This window comes from Procambarus clarkii, chromosome 19, assembly GCF_040958095.1.
Source record: "Procambarus clarkii isolate CNS0578487 chromosome 19, FALCON_Pclarkii_2.0, whole genome shotgun sequence".
NCBI lineage: Eukaryota > Metazoa > Arthropoda > Malacostraca > Decapoda > Cambaridae > Procambarus > Procambarus clarkii.
Window position 1 is genome coordinate 1,848,088 of NC_091168.1, and position 20,139 is coordinate 1,868,226.

The 20,139-nt window shown below is 43.7% G+C and overlaps 1 long non-coding RNA gene and 1 pseudogene across 1 annotated transcript; one reads left to right on the forward strand and one right to left on the reverse strand.

Moving 5' to 3' along the window:
- Positions 1-1,339: 1,339 nt before the first annotated feature.
- Positions 1,340-7,908, forward strand: LOC138366190 (uncharacterized). The gene is made up of 2 exons (XR_011229089.1): positions 1,340-1,480; positions 2,643-7,908. It is a non-coding gene; the product is annotated as an uncharacterized lncRNA (long non-coding RNA).
- Positions 7,909-14,521: 6,613 nt separating this feature from the next.
- Positions 14,522-15,407, reverse strand: LOC138366529 (tRNA (guanine-N(7)-)-methyltransferase-like; annotated as a pseudogene).
- Between the last annotated feature and the right edge of the window lie 4,732 nt (positions 15,408-20,139).

Sequence of the window (20,139 nt, forward strand, 5' to 3'; positions counted from 1 at the left end):
GTCAATAGTTGATGCCTCACGTTGGTCAGTAGTAGCTGCCTCGTGTTGGTCAAGAGAAGCTGCCTCGTGTGGGTCAATAGTAGCTGCCTCGTGTGGGTCAATAGTAGCTCCCTCGTGAGGGTCAATAGTAGCTCCCTCGTGTGGGTTAATGGTAGGTGCTTCGTATGGGTCAATAGTAGCTGCCTCGTGTGGGTCAATAGTAGCTGCCTCGTGTGGGTCAATAGTAGCTGCCTATTGTGGGTGAATAGTTGCTGCCTCTTGTGGATCAATAGTAGCTGCCTCGTTTGGGTCAATAGTAGCTGTCTCCCAAGGGTCAACAGTGGCTGCCTCGTATGCGTTAATAATATCTGCCTCACATGGGTCAATAGTAGCTGCTTCGTGTGGGTCAATAGTAGCTGTTTCGTGTGGGTCAATAGTAGCTGCCTCGTGTGGGTCAATAGTAGCTGCCTCGTGTGGCTCAATAGTAGCTGCCTCGTGTGGCTCAATAGTAGCTGCCTCGTGTGGCTCAATAGTAGCTGCCTCGTGAGGGTCATGAGGAAGCTACTAGTAGAGACTACGGGAATTAATCCTCACGTCACTGGGAGACAGAAGTGTTAGAGGGGACATGATCACCACATACAAGATTCTCAGTGGAATTGGTAGAGTAGATAAAGACAGACTATTTACCACAAGGGCACACGCAGTAGGGGACACAGGTGGAAATTGAGTGCCCAAATGAGCCATATAGACGTTTGAAAGATTTTTTCAGTGAAGAGTAGTAGTGAAATGGAATGCATTAGAAAGTGATGTGGTGGAAGCTGACTCCATACACAGCTTCAAGTGAAGATATGATAGAGCCCGGTAGGCTCAGGAACCTGTATATTAGTTGATTGACAGTTGTGAGGCGGGACCAAAGAGCTAGAGCTCAACTCCCGCAAGCACAATTAAGTGAGTACACACTTGAGGCTGAACACAATAACTTTTTGCTGTACCTGGCCTAGACCCCAACACACACACACACACACACACACACACACACACACACACACACACATACACACACGCGAGGCTGAACACCATTACCGGTTACTGTACCTGGCCCCTGGCCTAGACCCCAACATAACAATTACAGAAGGCGTTATGGAGCCTCCAAGTTACTAGGTGGGTGTGGTAGTGGGTTTAATGTCCAGTAGTGAAAAATGTGCCCTTAATACATACTCACACTTGCTCATACTTCACATTAATAGAAATAAACTATATTAATATTGTTGAAGTGACTTGTTACTTGTGAATTATTTGTAAGTGAGGCGTCCTCATATGAGGTGAGGTGAATGACGTCACAGGTAGTTGACCCATCAGGCCAAGGTAGTCAAGAGGCGCGGCAGGCAGTGTGGCGCGGGCCGTCGTGGGGAGAGGTGCTGCTCACCGCCCGCCTCACTGGTGTTACTAATTAGTCACCTGGACAGTGCTGTAGATCAGGTTACCTGCGCCAGGCTTACAGGCAAGTTACTATAGATGTTTAGTTATTTTATCACATTGTTTTCTGTTGGTAGAACAATATTTGCTGATTTTCTAATTAATTAGAAAATGGCTACAAAATATTAAAATTTTATTTAAAATAATTCAATTAGCTCGGGTATACTTGTTAGTAAATATGATAGTGTAATATACCTTTATCTATTAGTAAACACTTTTACCTAGCTTAAGACTTTTCATGAAGCTTATTAAAACAAAATTAAATTCTAAAACGACTGCTACGTGATTAACTGTTCCATAACAGCGGCGTGTTAACTTTATAGTGAAATTGAACCTTCGACCAAAAGCAGGTGGAAAAAGTTTACAATTATAGTTAAATTCTGGCAGTTACAAGGTGTTTCTTGTGAATTATCAGACTTCAGGCTTTGAAATTCGGACCAAAGACTTTAAATTTAGCAAGTGTCACTCTTCACCTCCCCCCCCCCCCCTCCGACCATCCAATGTGAATGCAACTAGCCATCCTGACTCAATGTCGTCCACGCTGCAGCCAACACCAGAGACGCCATAATTAACATTAACCTCCTGTGTAACTAAGCACTATATTTTGTCCAATACAAGTAAATATTAATGTATATTTATATAGTGTATAGGTCTGATAGTTGTTGGACATTATAGCTCCCGAGTGTATTCCAACCAGTCTCCCTCGCGTAATAAATAACTATGTATAATAATAGTTCACGTATGAAAAACTATTTTAAATGAATCTAGTGTTAAAATGTATGAACTGTTGTGGGTCAGAGCACGGAGGAGCATAGATTGAGGACAAGTTATGTGAAGCGTTCTTCACGTTCATGTTTGGCTGCCCGGGTTAACGACCACTTGGCCGTTGTTGAGAACGGTCATGTTTGGCTGCCCGGGTTAACGACCACTTGGCCGTTGTTGAGAACGGTCATGTTTGGCTGCCCGGGTTAACGACCACTTGGCCGTTGTTGAGAACGACCACTTGGCCGTTGTTGAGAACGGCCTGTGGATGAGTCAAGTCTGAGGTTGGGTTTCGCCATAGTGGTAAGTCGGCTTTTTAGATCAACCAAAGTCTGACCTGATCGATTGTTTAGCGGGATATTTCTCAAACTTTACATGTGTTCATTTTATTATTTTGAGGTATTTAATATAATTTGTAATTTCAGATATGTACGAGAGTGCACCAGTACAACGGCACTGCAGGAAGGGTCAACCAGACCCAAGAAATTGGTCTCGTACAACGGCACTGCAGGTATGGAGGGATTAAAGTTACTTGGAAAAACTTCTCTCGAATCGCAGTGGTCATAATGTAGTGTATATATTCCAACAAGTACAATAAGTGAGGGTTTAATAATTTTAATCATTTAACTCACAATACCATGAAGCGGTGATCTTCTAATAGGTAAAGTCTAATGTAATTTGTGCATCAACCACTTAAGAGTGGTAAACCATTCTTTTGGCCAGTAATTTGACCATTTAGTGGTAGGTAGTGTAACATAGTTAATGTTAATCTAACATTTTTGGGTACATTTCAATCCTCTTGCCTCCCCTCTCCATCTACCCTTCTGTTAGTCTCTCCTCTCCCACCAGTCCAATCAATTATAGACAATTACCCAAGAGGGTGATGCTTCAGCTGGGGGTTAGAAGACTGTCCTGCGAGAGGAAAGTTATAGCATGAGGAGAAAGTGTCGGGGCAAAACCTAACAAGCTGAATATACCGTCGGGCACAGTTTCGGGAGGCTGACCACTTGGCAGCTACGTGGCCATCATCCGCATCTTGCACAAGGTATTGGCAGCTCTGGAACGCTGCAGCATTTCTACAGATCAACAGATATTGTGGTCAGGTGGCAGGCCTTGTGAAGTGTTAGAGGTGATCGTTTCTGGTTCTCCAGAACTGCGTAACATAGTTTACCTGGTTTGGTGTTAGTGCTAAGTGTCCCTCATTATTGCGAGAAGACTATATAATTGGCATAGCTCCTATGACCACAGGATAAAAGGTTTTAAAGCAGGGACACCAGACTACTCAAGGGGTCTATTGTTTTGCTGGGAATGAAGCCGTTACTAATGTCACTGGGGGATATTCCCTTTGTCCATGCTAACAAAGGAGGCTCCGAAGGAAGCGAGTTCCAGGCCGGATGTTCACTGAAGATTTCCTTCATCCAAGACTAGAGCGTGTTAACTTCCTTTCGGATGCTTTCTGAATTTGTCGGAATGTGTAACTTGGGTAGAACCTTCCTCTATAGACTGGATGTGTGTTCCCGTACAAAATGTTGTCACTGGAGAGGGGCCAGTTTCTTGGCAGCTTTTCCTATGGTAGATTCTGGGCAGTCACTTGACTGCCCCAGAGCTCCTCCAAGCCTTTCCCCAGATTACTCTGATCACTAGTTATACATTTGACTCGGGTTCCCAGGGAGAAAGGTAGATCTCTTGAGAAACCGGGTGGCAGGATGTTTATAAACGTGAAAGTTTCAGACTTTGTAATAAATTTTTATGGGCCTTTCTCCATCTATATATATATTTATATACACAGGTACCTAGGAAGGGGAGCTCCTCCAAATGGTAAATTTCAGGTCTGGATGAACTTAGCCCATTCATGGATGGGTTGAACTGCAGTAAACTGTAGTAAACCAACCTGCCTTTTTCGACAAAGGTCAAATGCTCGTTTCCAGCATCCGTCCTCAGGTTAGGCTCATTGGTGGTGACCGCCCCCCCCCCCCCCTTCCTTCCCTCCCGGTCAAATGTATTCATCCGGTTTAACAGTGTAAACAATTGGTTGTCATGAGTTATTATAATTTAAATTTCAATGCAAAGTTAGGGGGTAGGTTAGATTAGGTGTTAAGGTTCTGTTGGCTGTTACCTATATTAGACGTGAAGTGAAAGTTAGAGCATTGGAATTCTAATAGAGGTCGCCAGCTAAGCACTGTTTGAGACGTTCGCACACGATCTATTGAGTCAAGTGTAAAAGCTCGCCCTCGTAAACAAAGGCTAAAGTACATTCCATACACCTACTAACCCCCCGCCCCCAAGGTTTGAATGAAAAACCTATTTTCACATGTCTCACCTTGAGGTGTTTTCGAGGCTTAGTATCACTGCGGCCCGGTCGTCGACCAGGCCTCCTGGTGGCTGGACTGGTGAACCAGCCCGTTGGACGCTGCTGCTCGCAGTCTGACGTACGAATCACAGCTTGGTTGATCTGGTATCACAGCCTGGTTGATCAGGTAGGTCACAACTGATGACGTTCAAACATATCTTTAACACTGATTCGTTGACTACTTTTGTTCGAACCACAATCCTGTAAATACTTCACCCACGTACTACAAATACAAATAATTACCAACATAACCTAAACACCTAACCAATGCCTAAATATGCACTGTATACTAATTGTATAACAATATTTTTTATGTATTTATTATATACTGCTTATCACATAGACCAACCAGGTCGTAACACTTGCACCAGAGAATCTTCTAAGGAACCAAATCTTTTGTATGGGACTTTACCTCTTTTTGTTGTACCAATATTTTTTCTCCGTTGTACCCATAGTCGTTGTCTCTTGTTTAGTTCTCGTATCTCTAATTCCTTTTTTCGTAGTGACATTCTTCAAAAATGTAATGCCCCTCTGAGGCTGTTACAATTGGCAGTCATTCCATGGGTTGTCACACATTGTTGAATCAGTTGACCTGGTTCCTATTTCGGGGGGAGAACCACAGCCTTCTCTGGGGGAGGGGGTGGCCCCTGTTATCAAATACCAGCAGGACATTACATGGTCTGTTACATCTAAAGCTGCTTTGTAATGTAACTGGTCCTGGTGACCAGGCGTCTCCTTCTCTTGGTCTGGGCCTATCGTTGTCTCCAGCCTGTTTGCCTTATCAATTATTTCTGTTCAATCGACAATCTTTTATTCAGTCTTTTATTCTTTCAATCGACAGAAATATACTTTTTCTGCTGTGTCCTTGGGTGCCTGCTGTAAGAATCTTAGTCCTGTGTACTTTGAAATCTATAGTCAAAGTCCATAATTCATCTAGGTCTCCTCAGAGTACTAGTTCCATCATTATCACATACAAACAAGGATAGAACAGACTTCCTGGTTGTTTGTTTTCTCTCAGTTGATGCTATTGATGAGTTTTGTCAGTAGTGCTTGCTGCACAATCCTGGCTGTAAAAAAAAAATTTGGTCTAGTTTTGCTTTGGCCAATTATGTAGTGACCTAATAAGACGAATAGCAGACAAATGTGTAAACGAATGTGTGACGGGAAACGTTGGTGGTAGTGCAGTCTCTCTTACCAGTCACAAAATATTAAAAAAATAAAAATTAAACTGCAAAGGTGTCTTCACAGTGAGGCAAACTGCAGGATAAAGCAGAGGGAAAAAAACATTTAAAATATACTTTACTTTAAAAATTAAACAAATTACAAAAATATCCAGGCTTGGCTCTAATACAAAGTGTGCAAAACAGGATGAACAATCAAATTTACGTTACGGTTAGATGCAAAATAAAGGTGCAGGATACTATGGGCGAGTCTAAATCCGTTACACCACAGATGGGTTAACAGGTCTACTCAGCTAAGCACACAGGAGTAATCTAACTTATGTCGGGCAAAAACGCCCAATTTATACAGAATATTGGCTGGGCAGATGGCGTTGGTGACTTTAACTATTAACCGGCTGTTAAACTGCTTGTTTCGGAGAGTGTGGTCTCCCAGCGACCCAGGTGCAAGGTGGGGTGACGGCCGATGGGGTAGGTAGACTGGTGGTATTGTCTAGATGTACGGAAGTAGTTGTTGTTGTTCTTGGCTGCAGTTCTTGATTAAATAGATGTGAATGAGTAGAATAGGTGATAATGGAGTAGGCCGAATATCTTCCTAGAGATTTTACCGTGACAAATGGCAATTCCATAAAGAAATGTCAAGATTTCATGGTGTCGTGGACTAGTAACAAGGAAGGTTAACGTGTGAGTGAACCCTTCAGACCTGGGTGCACGAAACTAACCCTCTAAGTTCTCTCCCTATGATGGGAACAACTGAGTGCCACTGATGACTTGCATAGTCTCCTCTGGTGATCTGGGCGTGCAACAACTCTTGCAATATCCTTGGCCAGCCCAGCCAGAGTCCAGCCCATAGAAACCCAGAAAGGCAGACCTTGGTCCCAGACCAGAGAATACAGGAGAGTGCACGGATGGATGTGTACTCCTGTAGATTCCACGCTGATATACATCTGGTCATACTCACTCGCCCAACTTAACACAAGTAAAAATCCTTTCTCGCATACCAGGACAAACATGTGCCACCTCCTTACTCTTCTGGGTGATGTAATTAATAATGTCTGTGCAGTCTTTCTTTTTGAGCTTTGCTACCTGTTATATTATAAATTTTGTTTCCTTGTAATTTCAATTTAGATATTGCAGGCTTTGGCTTTCTGGTCCCTTCCCTGAGTAAGTTATCCTCTCTTTCACCATATATTTAAACGTAAAGACAGTGTTCACTCATTCCCATGAGTCTTCGAACTTTATTTCCCATGTATGTGAATCGTTCAGTGAATTCGAGGTAAAGTCAAGCTGGTTAATCATTACGTGTTGATTACATGTTGGATTAAAACGTTTGTCATGTCCAATAGTTTAGCTCGCTCGCTGTGCAACCATATGGTTCTTGTATCTTTTAATGGGTGGAGTCCCTATGATTGGAAGTCGGAATCGATTTTTTACAGGCAACAGTCTGCCCTTTCAGTTATGGTAGGAACTGCAATTGTTGTCATTTAATGGAGGGTTATATATCACAGTTACTGTCTTTGGTCCTGCCATCGTCATGTTGACTGTTATTTAGTCTCTGAACTCCTCGCAGCCTGGGATATCAATCTCCTGGAAACCCTAATACTTTATCAGCAGGGCCGCGACTCCTCCCCTTCCTTCCATCTGTCGTGTGAGGTGTAATGTTGGCGTGAGTACACAGCCTTGTGGCACTCCAGCATTAGGGAATAGTCAGTGTATTGTTGGAGGAATCTTTTATTTTGTAGTTGTCAACGAAGCATTTTATCGGACGTGGAAGGTCATTCATAATTTACTTCTAGTAGTCAAGCCAGTGTGTCAATGGCTTTTTCAGTCTGTCAAGTGTTATGATATATTGTGTGATGAATGTGCAGCTTCTCAGTATGTTAATGTCTTGTGCAGGTCGGTTTGGCCTGACTCTGATTTTCCGTAGCGTCGCCCAGTCTTGAGAACGTTTTGTGCTGCCCATATACATAAGTTTCTGATCTAAATAAATCACAGGTTTTTATGCTGGCGTTTTCAGACCGTTGGGAGTCTGTAATTTCTCTTATACCAGAGTGTTAAACAATATAGTCGTGACAAGAGATGGGGACACCTATGTCTAATTCAACTTCCTTGTTACACGCAAATTTGGCTACAATGTCAGTCATTATGGTGGGTTATATTTGTGAGATGGTATCCATACATAAGATTTTGAACCCATTATTCTGCGACTATTTAAAAGTGTAATTATGAAGCTCTTACTGTCGATCATGCTGGAAAAGTTTTGAAGAGCAGACTTTGAAACACAATTATGTCACCACCTCCTGTGACTTTATATATACTGAGAGCTAGTTGTAGTGCAGCAGCAGTTTGTACAGAGGTCAGCCAGTTGTTTAACCTGACACTTACTGTGTGGAAGTATTGTTCCTGTACCTGCATACTGCTGCAGTCCGTCCTGTAGATGATTGGACTGGGTCATCGGTGTAGACAGTACTCATGGGATCTTAAAAGTTATGACGAGAGGCAATTATTTAAAGTGTGACAGCTTTGGAAAGAGCAGATTCTCATTACCTTTCTTAGTGGCAGGTGTATATGGTACTTGAATTGTGGGAACAGATGAAGAGGAATATCAGTTGCAGGTATATTGCATTTAAAAGGAATGTTCAGTTTGATTAGATTGTTGGGATTTTACTCGGTCATTTATCATACAAGGAGTGAGTTGGTATGTTGCACCACTTAATACGCTGTTAACGGTACAGAATACTTTGTCTCCGAGCTAGGCTGGAGATGTAGGGTCTCATGACTTTAAGGGAAAAGGTTGAGTTGACTTGTATGATTCTCTAGTATAGTTGGAAGCTTCAGTTCTTCCCTCAAGTTAATGATTCATGTGCATCTTGGAGTACCAAGAATTACCCTCATGGCTTCATTATGTATTACTTCCAATTTGTTCAAACAGAGGCGAGGAAGATAAATGTAATCAACTAACAAGTGTTGAATAGTCAACCATATTTAACATTAATACCAATTTTCTTACCAGAAAGTATTTTCAGTGATTTCTTTTAACCTAAGATGAAGGTCGTTTACATTGTCACTGATACCTACTCAAAGGTATTTGTGCTGCCTATGTTTTGGTTGTTGACTCTGAAAGCTTGAGCGACATTAGTTCATTTTAGGGAAAAATAGCGATGGATTAAATTAAATACGAAACCGAATTCGATGCCTTTAGCAGCGAGTGAATCGAGTAGAGCTTGCAGTCTCGTTTGATATTCGAAACAATACAAATGTCAGACATAAGAGATGAGTTTCATCAGCTAGTGTGGGAATATCGGTTTATTTGGTGTTTTAGCACATTGAACAATGATGGGCTAAGCACGCCTCGTTTCGACGAACTCGACTCAAATGGTGCAGAATGTTTACTTATGAGCCCCCTTGAAAGAACTGAGGCAGTTGTGATACAAGGGTACCCCTTGAGGTATGTCAAGTCTAACATTATCTCCAAAAGAGGTTAATTGTTCTAAGATTATTTCCCCTTTTTGATGAATCAAAAGCAGTTTGGAGGTCAATAAATGTCGCCCGAGAACATGGTCCCTGTCAAATAAAATATTCAGTAAAGCAAGTCTGAATGCTTCTTCCAGGAAGGAAACCATACAGGTTAGTAGCAAGTTGGAATCTAATTTGAATCATTAACCTATCGTATATAATCTTTTCAAGAGCTTTACATTTACAGGATGTCAGAGATGGGTCTGAAGGCGCAAAGAAATCACATTAATGTGATGTATTAATGAGAAAATTAGGTGCTTGTGAGCAGGATTCGAACCTCGGCTCTGGGTAATCCAAGACATTCCAGGTTGCAATTCCTTTGACCATGTGGTGGTGTAATTGTCTAAAATCTTTGATTGGAAGTCCCCCGAGTATCGCTTAGACTCTTAACTCTCGAGTCCCATTAATTTTCTGATGTGGGCCTGAATTGTTGCTAATTTGGCTTGGGTATTGAGTCAGTGTCCAGCTGTCAGGTAAGATACTATGCCTCAGACTAAGATTAAATAATAACAGCAGAGGACCATTGTAGGGGTTATTGAGGATGTAAAGGATGCCTCCCGTCCTGGGTTGCAAATTTGCAAAGCAATACCGAGGATTTAAAACGTGGTTAAGTCATGCTGCAATGATGATGCATGCAACATTAAAAAGGTTAAATTATAGGAAACCAAATGTTTTTGGTTAGATGCAAGATGGTACTGTAATGAAAAACGGAAACTAATAGCTCTTCTGTCCATTAGCCCGGTCATTATATTAACTATTCAAGAGTTCCCCAGAGTTCATACTACACGCTCCAGTTCAACACCCTGTAACCTCGAGGATTGATCACCAAGGTACCACAAAAACAAGGCATTGTACCTGATCAGCTACCAGTAAACTCGAGAGACTAACTTTCCACCGCCACCATCCATTCTTGTAAACCTATGTAATACAAGGAATGGAACTTGTTTGTACAGCACAATATCAGAGATGTTCATGTATCAACTGTAAGTTTGTACTCGTATATAATCAAGCCTTCAAATCCATAAGCATCCGAGAACACTTCCCCCTCCCCCCTCCCTTTCCAACCTGCAACCTATCATAGGAAACCCAAGATCCCGGGATCGGAATTAAAGCCTATTTGCAGCAACAAATTAATCATTTATGTTTACTATTAGGTCTTCACTTAAATGTGTAATACAATTCAACTATATCATTACATGTTCAATATCAACATGAATACACAAATGTGAATCACCATACAGGAAATTGACAGTTCTACGGCTGACTGCCCCTGAAAATCAAACACCTAAGTTGGAAAACACACTATACGTCACCTCACAAGCTCACTCACCCAAGACTGAGCCAAAGTTTGATAGAGAGGTGATAGGGTGGGATGGTTACAGTTGAGTTCCCCACCCGGCCTGTGTAAGCCTGGCCTGGCTGTGGGACTCACGACCAGCGGTCTCCACTACTGTTCTGCTCAACATTCAATTTTGTCTCTTCTCAGAAGTACATTTCCATGGGTATTTGTGAGGGATCCTGGAGCTAAGCCCTGCCTACCCGGTAAGATAGCCTCAGGCTCTCCCTAAAACAATAGGCAGCTGCTTGTCTGAAGGACACACCCCAGCCAGCTGTCTGCAATTATCGGCTTTGCAAAAGACAAGGTCAACCTGTAGTCATTACTTCTAAAGGGTGAGATCCCTTAATTACTAAGACCAGACAGCATGGCGCCCTCAACTAGCCTGTCTCGTTGTATGTGAATATTACTAAAACACATTTATAGTGGTACATTACAAGATAAAATAGTAGGGTAAGAAGGGCATAAGTGACGAACTAAGTTAAAAACTTTCAAAACCAAAATGTTTGTTTTATCAATGTTTTAAACCGTTTTTTTCAATGTTTCGTATATTAGGTTGTGTAAGTATGGTTTTTCAACTGTAATTATCATTGCAACATGCCTGGGAATGAGGGGAAGGGAGGAAATTCGAAGAGAATTCCAAATGTTTTAAATTGATTCATACAGTTGATCATTTCATATACTGTAACAAAGAATTAGCGTGAGAGATACAGCAAACATTAGACTTTAATTTCGGGAGGAGAAACGTTTAGGGAAGTTTCAAATTGGTTAAGTCAGTTTCAATGAGGTTATTTTGATCTTGATTTCGGGGTTTAGTGTCCCTGCGGCCCGGTCCTCGACCAAGCCCCCTTTTTGTTACACCCCCATGAAGCACCCCTTAGCAGCTGTGTTAGGTACCTATTTATTGCTAGGTGATCAGGATAATCAGGGTGAAAGAAACGCTACCCTATTGTTTCCGCCTCCGCCGGGGATTGAACTCGGAACCTTACGACTAGGAATAACGAAAGCTGTCCACTCAGCCGTCAGGCCCCTTTGCAGCAATTAAGCAAATAAGGATTCAGAGGAAAAAAGCATTTTTCAAGGTCGCTTCAAGGAACATTTAAAGTAGATTGTGTGAAGCCATTAAGGTTTAGAGTGAGGAGATAAGCATTACCAGGTTAGTGTCAGCATGAAGGAAGGTTTAGGGGGTGTGAGATACAATACCTGTTAGCAATGATTACTTCCCGTGCAAGTGTAACACCCAGTCGTGACTGTCTGCCCTTCCGTTCGTCGGCTGGCAGTCGTGACTGTCTGCCCTTCCGTTCGTCGGCTGGCAGTCGTGACTGTCTGCCCTTCCGTTCGTCGGCTGGCAGTCGTGACTGTCTGCCCTTCCGTTCGTCGGCTGGCAGTCGTGACTGTCTGCCCTTCCGTTCGTCGGCTGGCAGTCGTGACTGTCTGCCCTTCCGTTCGTCGGCTGGCAGTCGTGACTGTCTGCCCTTCCGTTCGTCGGCTGGCAGTCGTGACTGTCTGCCCTTCCGTTCGTCGGCTGGCAGTCGTGACTGTCTGCCCTTCCGTTCGTCGGCTGGCAGTCGTGACTGTCTGCCCTTCCGTTCGTCGGCTGGCAGTCGTGACTGTCTGCCCTTCCGTTCGTCGGCTGGCAGTCGTGACTGTCTGCCCTTCCGTTCGTCGGCTGGCAGTCGTGACTGTCTGCCCTTCCGTTCGTCGGCTGGCAGTCGTGACTGTCTGCCCTTCCGTTCGTCGGCTGGCAGTCGTGACTGTCTGCCCTTCCGTTCGTCGGCTGGCAGTCGTGACTGTCTGCCCTTCCGTTCGTCGGCTGGCAGTCGTGACTGTCTGCCCTTCCGTTCGTCGGCTGGCAGTCGTGACTGTCTGCCCTTCCGTTCGTCGGCTGGCAGTCGTGACTGTCTGCCCTTCCGTTCGTCGGCTGGCAGTCGTGACTGTCACCCCCCCCCCCCCCGCCTCCTCCCACTACACATTTAACGTGTAAATAATGTCGTTGCATCACTGTCCTCGCCTAACCTAAATAGTCTTATTGTGTACAGGAACGAATTGTGTGATATTAACACCATTATCCCTCGGTGCCCCCTGTTAAAGCTCATTGATCTAACAGTTTTGTTATTCCACCATTCATCTACCAGTGAACCATCGCCCTGTTAATGCACCATTCATCTACCAGTGAACCACCATCTTGTTAATCCACCATTCATCTAATGGTTTCCACCGTTGTCCACCGCCTACCAGCTCCTCTAACACTGACCTATAGTGATAGCCCCAATGTTTATTTTTTAATTAGTTGAGAATCTTGCATTAACGAACCAACCCAACCTAACCTGCAAGGTTGGGTTGGATCGTTAATCAACCTAACATAACCGTGACGTGTTCGTCATCCAGTGTATTAAGCATAACGCATTATGCTGCGATTGATCTGTGTATCAGAGGCACATAATACAACTGGATGGGTACTCAACCCTCTCAAGGGAAATCTTTCCTTAACCCTTTGACCTGCCTCACCAATATGGCTTCTCTCTCCCCAAATTTCAAAGATTTAGAAACGTTCCAATCAAGATAATTGTTCTTTGTTATGCATAGTTGATACATTAAATAATCTCTACAAAGTGTTGAAAAGTGAGTTGTTAAATAAGATATTTCCGCTATACTTAGCCACTCACCTGAGGACACCTCGCCCAGTGCTGGACACGCCAGGGATGGTCAGGTAATCTTCGTCTCCAAGACTCGGCCTTCACCTGTTCTGGCACTGACAGGCTAATCGCTGTGGACATGGACACGTCAGTGGAAGACAATTCAACACACAAATAGTAAGTTCGTGAAAATCAAATCCACATCCAGGTGACCTTATTTTCACAAGATGGTGGCTGTGACCACACCCAGGTGACCTTATTTACACAAGATGGTGGCTGTGACCACACCCAGGTGACCTTATTTACACAAGATGGTGGCTGTGACCACACCCAGGTGACCTTATTTACACTAGATGGTGGCTGTGACCACACCCAGGTGACCTTATTTACACAAGATGGTGGCTGTGAACACACCCAGGTGACCTTATTTACACAAGATGGTGGCTGTGACTACACCCAGGTGTCCTTGTTTACACAAGATGGTGGCTGTGACCACATCCAGGTGACCTTATTTACACTAGATGGTGGCTGTGACCACATCCAGGTGACCTTATTTACACTAGATGGTGGCTGTGACCACACCCAGGTGTCCTTATTTACACTAGATGGTGGCTGTGACCACATCCAGGTGTCCTTGTTTACACAAGATGGTGGCTGTGACCACATCCAGGTGTCCTTATTTACACAAGATGGTGGCTGTGACCAAACCCAGGTGACCTTATTTACACAAGACGGTGGCTGTGACCACAGATGGGTGATCACTGCGGTCAAGCACTTACAGCTGCCCGAGGTTCAGGAACCACCAGGAGGAGGATGATGGTAACGTTTGTACCTGTAGTACTGGGGCGTGAAGCTGCTAGAGATTGTTGGTGGTGTACACAGTGGGGGACATGTGTACCTGTAGTACTGGGGCGTGAAGCTGCTGGAGATTGTTGGTGGTGTACACAGTGGGGGACATGTGTACCTGTAGTACTGGGGCGTGAAGCTGCTGGAGATTGTTGGTGGTGTACACAGTGGGGGACATGTGTAAGAATGTTACTTGGCTGCCCTCGCTACTCTTCTCTTGAGGTTATCTAGAGATGATTTTGGGGCTTAGCGTCCTCGACCAGGCCTCCTTTTTGTTACACACACCCATGAAGCAGCCCGTAGCAGCTGTCTACCTCCCAGGTACCTATTTACTGCTAGGTAACAGGGAACATCAGTGAAAAACTTTTTCCCATATGTCTCCGCCTCCCCCGGGGATCGAACCCGGAACCTCAGGACTACGAATCCGAAGCGCTGTCCACTCAGCTGTCAGGCGCCCACTCGTCTGTCGTCTGATACAGTTTTTTACTGTACACACACTTCCAAAATGCTAAGTTGTCCTGGATCTGACATGCTGCGACAAAACAGCCAGGAACTTGTCTCCACTATTGCGGGATACCTTCTGACCCTCCTCGGTGCTCTCAAATAGGCACTGTGCCACTGGATCATTAGCCAAATTATTCTCATCCACACGAATAAATAAAGGATGTTCTGTAAAATGATGAACCATCCACTCATGAAGGTCCTTCACATCCGTCACAATGTACACAAGGCCCCCGTTCACGCAGAACGTAACCATATTCTGCCAGGAGTGATGCATTGATAATTCTCCATTTGTGCTTGGCTCTTTTGAAGTGTGGATGACGAAACAGGAACATTTTGCTTAAATGTCCTTTCTCAAAGAAATTTGGAAGGTACTTCATTGCATTAGTACGAATACAAGCTACATTTTGATATCCGCCAGGCACATCCTTCTTATCTCTCAAGCCATGAATGCGGTCAACAACAGTCTGGCACCTTCACCCGTATTTTCCTGCCTAACATAAGCGTGTCAGGAAAAATCTGGGCAAGTACAACCAACACTCCTCCATAGCCACACACAATGTCAGCAAATTCCACCTACCTGGTACTCTCTCCAGATAAGTACTTGGGGAAAGTATGGACTCCGGTCCATTGTAATTCCAATTCCAGTCCGGGAATTGGGTTGAAGTGAGCACACTGTCGATAATTTTTCTTCTGTGGTCATTTGGGCATTTTTAGTGAATTACTGGAGAGCTTGGCAAGGGAGAATAGGTTGTCTCTGGAGGCCTTTTTCTCTCCATTATTTGAGCATTGTTGTTGGTTATGGGGCGAAGAGCACACGTGGCCATGTGAGCACCGAGCACCGTAGTCCGGCTCACCACTCGCAACACTCAAACCCAACACGATGGCTGCAGTTGCTCATCATATAGCGCTCATGTGAAGGAATGCTCATCACATAGCGCTCATGTCAAGGAATGTTCATCACCTGGCGGTGTTAGCATGAGCAGGAACCTCTTGAGCTCTCCGAGGTTATGACGACGGGGTCGTCTGCTGGACGAGGTCTTCTTGTAGACAATCACTACATAGCATCTGTTGGACTTAATGTTCTTGTATTAAATGTTCTCAGACGAAACATTTTGGGTTCGCAGCAATCTCCAGTGATACGAGGAAGTGAACTTGCACAGCTGTTGATGTAACATGTTGACTGCATGTGTGTGTCGGGCCTCCCGGAGTGCGTGGGGACAGGAGTGCGTGATGTTCTAGAATCTTTAATAATTGGGAGGGATCATGGATGTTTGGTATGTGTCAAGGCCAAGACGCTAATAAAAGTATACCATAACTTGGTCTATCCATTAAGAATTGAGTGAAGCCATAATACAAATTACGAGTAGTGAAGCATCAGGCGAGAGGTAGAGGTAACTAAGAACTATAGGCTGTGGCTAAAGCTCATAATGACCTACATTACTAGGATGAGCCTATCACAAGCCGTGAGACTCGCCACTGGTACAGCAGAGGACACACGGGTTTGTTCTATGGAAAACTTCAGACTTTGAGCAGTTATGAGATCAAATCCTCGCTGTTTTGTGAGGAACAACGAATTAGTACCCAAACTCTGATCATATCTTTGGAAGGAACGTTGAAGATTTCGTCTGCAATTCTTTTATAAATAGTTATTGACTATTTGCTGTTTGCACCTTATGCAGGAGACCCACAGTTACCACAGTGGTCTGATAGCTCAGCTCCCATGACCTATTATTTTGTGTGAGGGCATTACCACTGACCAGGTCACTTAGTCATACCCTGAAGGGCGAGGCGATACCCTGTGGGTAGTGCCACAAAGGGGCATTTTACAAGGTGCACTGAGCTTGCCTGTGAAAGGTAGACCAAACAGTTGAATTAGGTGTTAGGTATCCCTGATTCCAATGGGAAAATCACTTTAGACCTCCGTTGGAGTGAAATGAATTTCTCCAGACCTACGAGTGACTTTGAGATTAGGGAGGGCAGTGAATCTGTCCTCACTATGGGGAAACGACATGGAGAAGTTCAGGAGAAAGGGGAAATGGAAACTTTTTCCCGACAACGAGGGACAGTGCACCAAGGAACAGCAAGTAGAGAAGGAAACTGCTATCAAGGCTACACGAAGTATTTTTACCAGCAAGACACCAGATATAATGAACCTAGAGAGGATAACACCAGTCATACACCATCCACTGTCAGACTCGGCACATTTTCCCAAATTCAAGATAATGCACAGCCAACTTTCCTATAACATATGGAGTAGTAACGGCAACGGAAGAGGCAACCAGTGCTCAAAATTCCCATCTCAGTCAATCTAAAAGGATAAATTATAATGACACAACCAGACCAAAAGACTGCAATTTATCTAGAAATGGTAATATTCCTGCAAGGAAAATGTGTGCTTGCTCAAGCTGGACCCTTCAGAAAGATGCGCACGAGTCTTGTTGTTGGGATACCCAGTCAACGTAACACTAGATCCAATACTAAAACACAAGCAAATCTTGAATGCAGAATGATGGCTCACTAAAATATACAAAAGCAGCTACACGTCAGGTTCTTGTGACCGTCATGGGACATGTGCCAGAAACATTGTCATGGAAGTTGGAGAATGTGCAGAGACCATACGTCTCGGAACCCCTGCGCGGCTTCAGATGTCAGAAATACGGCCTCCATCAAACGCGCTGCACCGAGGAGGAGAGATGCGGAGTGTACAGCCTGAGGCATCCAACCAAAGACATTATAGCAAAGCACAAGGCAACCCAGACCACAGCAGCCAAATGTCCAAGTTATGGCGGCAAACATCGTGCATGGAGAACAACCTGAGCCACACGGAAAGAAAAGGTACAGACAGCTGAGGTCAGGATAATCAGACCAGCACTACATACACAAACACCAACGTCTGGAACACTCGTGCACAGCCACGACAGAAACGGGTACTCGGAACACAATTTACCGACTCGATCAACTCCAAATAGGATAATAAACAAAAATACTGCAGAAATACATGGTAACAAAATACAAATAGCAGCCGATGATTCACAATAACGGGAATGAAGTATTTTGACCAATCCACACTAGAAAATGAAGGGACAACGACACTTCGGTCTGTTCTGGACCATTCTCAAGTCGATTGTCAAGACAATCGCCTTGAGAATGATCCAAAACGGACCGAAACGACGTCGTCCTTTAATTTTCTAGTGTGGATTGGTCAATATACACTTACTTTGAGTCAACACAAGATTTACAGTTTTACAGAGGTCCAGCTGAGAAACATTGTGAAGATCATGGCCTAAGACCATTATTAAGTGCTTACAGATAATGCAGACTCTCCAAACAAGACTCGATAAATCACGTGTAATAATAGACACGGTCGTGCATTAGACCACAGTTACATAAGCAACAGTATGAGAATAGACGGAGCACAAGAGGACAAACACGACATGGACACACTACCAATAAGAGTCTGGTAGTAAAGACATCAGACCATAACGATCCACAAAAGCAGCTGCAGGAAGCAGTAGCCACTCAGAATCAATGATATCTTGTAATTCAAGAGATAGATATAAACAATCAATGCAGTTTGATATGTAGCAACAACGAAATACTGGATGGCAGAGATGCATTCAGACAACACCAGAAACCGGCATAAATAATCAGTGCAGAATCAATTTCTGTTGGTGTTACCTGTCTTAGTAGAACTTATCTATGGAATCGACTATCATATTCTCCACTTCGCTAGTAGACATTGCAAATCGGACTGCATTGATTATATAATAATTATAACTGTAGACATTGGCTCTTAGGCACAGGCACATATGCTATAGTAAAGCTGCAAGGCCAGGTGCGAGACAACACTTGTATGAGAGTGGAACTCTTCGAGGAGTCCTCCTCTGCCATGGTTCTTTTGCCATCCTAACTTTCGCCTTAGTCATGAGAAACTCTGCATCTCCTGCATTACTCTGACATTATTCAGTGTTGTTAACACCCTAATGACTGTTGCCAACTTAGACTCACGCCTTTTGTGATTAATGGCTGAGCAAAAGTGCCTACAATCTCATCAAACTCGACATTCCTTTTACATTCAATCTACCTGTCTCCGATATTCCTCTTCATCTGGACCTCACCATTCTGGTGTCGTACACACCAGTCACCAAGAAGGGTAATGAGAAACTTGCTCTTCTCAAAGTTACACTTGAAACAATTGCCTCCTTCATAAAAAACTTAAGATCTCACGAACACTGTCTACCCCGACGGTACTGTCCAATCTTCTACTGGACGGATTGCCACAGCATAAATGTTTTATAGAAATAACACATGCACACAGACTGTCGGTGTCCGGTTAAACAACTGGCTGTACTCCACACAAGCAGAACTAGCAGCACTTGAACTAGCTACCAGTACATTAAAAAACATAGGAGGAAGAAAAATATTTAGTGATCAAAGTCTGGTCTTCAAGCAATCGAAAACTTCTGGAATATCGATGGCAAGAGCCTCATACTACCACTTTTAAATGACCTAATCGCTGCACAGAGTAAAGGGTTTCGAATCAACTTTGTATGGATACCATCACACAAATATAAGCCATCATAATGCTCACATAAATATAAGCCATCATAATGACATTGCAGTTAAAATAGCGTGTAACAAAGATGAAGTTAAATTAGACCTGGGTGTCCCTATCTCTGCTGTCAAAACTATATTGTTCCAAACACTCGGGTCTGATAGCAGAGAAATTAGACTCCCAACAACCTGAAAGCACCAGTATAAAATTTTATTTGTTCACGATCTGAAACTGAAACTTATATTTATGGGCAGTACTAAACGTCCACCAGACTGTGCGACACAGTGGTTGCCAGGATCAGGTTGGGTTAGTTACTGTGGCAGGTGGCTACAGGTGACAGATCTCCCAATCCTGAGCACTCCTGATGCAAACTGTGAGCAGGAACTGGGGTATGATCTTGCACACACATCACCGAATGCCCAGTTATCAGACCATTCAGATCCATTGGCATGAAGTCCCTGGAGATTTGCAATAACTTTATTCACACTCGTGTTCTTGAGGATATCCTAATAATGCACCCAAAATTTGCCAGTGCAGGCTACGGCACATATGGCCCCAAATGACTAACCATCCTGTGTGATGGGGATTTAACATCACGTAGCTAGCTTTTTGACACACTGTACTCTGCCTTCATATTGTCAAAGATAGCTGCACAAATGCAGATGTACCTAAATATGTTAATATTGATAAAAAGTTACCATGGCATTTGCAGGAGTTAAATTAGAAAGCTATGCTGATACAGCATTAGTCGCCAAAAGTCTTTCACTCTCGAATAAAGCACAAGTAGCACTAGATAAAGTAACGGCCGAATGCAGCATTTTAGGGTTAAACATACCGGCACAGAAACCTAAGGCAATGAAACAAGGTGACAACACTCCAGACAGGCACCTACGCATTCACGACATTAACCTTCAGTGGGTTACACAACTCTGGTATCTTCTGGGGATTAATTCTAAAATAACATTCAGCCAGTAAATTCAATATCAGAAGGCATAATTGCG